Genomic DNA, 458 nt, shown 5'->3' on the forward strand with positions numbered 1-458 from the left:
CCCAGGGAGCAATAGTTTGCATTCTCTGGCGAAAGCGGTCGCGTAAGTTTCCAGTCATAAATTTAATCCAACCAAACCTAAGTACTGTGCAATTATAATAACCCACCAATGTTGCTTTATTTAGTATCGAGTCTTCATGTTAGGGCGTTTGGTTACAAAACTAGACGTGATCACGTACATTACACGGGGTGCCTCTGTTGGAAACAAGTTATGTCGTACCGAAGTAAACCAGGAGGAGTTATGAAACTCCCATAAGCATAATACATTTACTTGGGAACTTACCTTCAAACCACCAGGTCCTTCCTTCCTATCTGACCTTTGCAGCACTTTTGCGCAGGGGTAGCGTATCGGGCCACCTATTTAGTTCAACAGGTTATGAGGTCAACACAACAGAACGATAGTACCATTCACAATGTGGCAGACAAGAAGGAAGAGCTCACTCCAGCAGAAGTATTGCG

The sequence above is a fragment of the Plasmopara halstedii genome, assembly GCF_900000015.1.
Source record: "Plasmopara halstedii genome assembly, contig: Scaffold_470, whole genome shotgun sequence".
NCBI classification, from domain to species: domain Eukaryota; phylum Oomycota; class Peronosporomycetes; order Peronosporales; family Peronosporaceae; genus Plasmopara; species Plasmopara halstedii.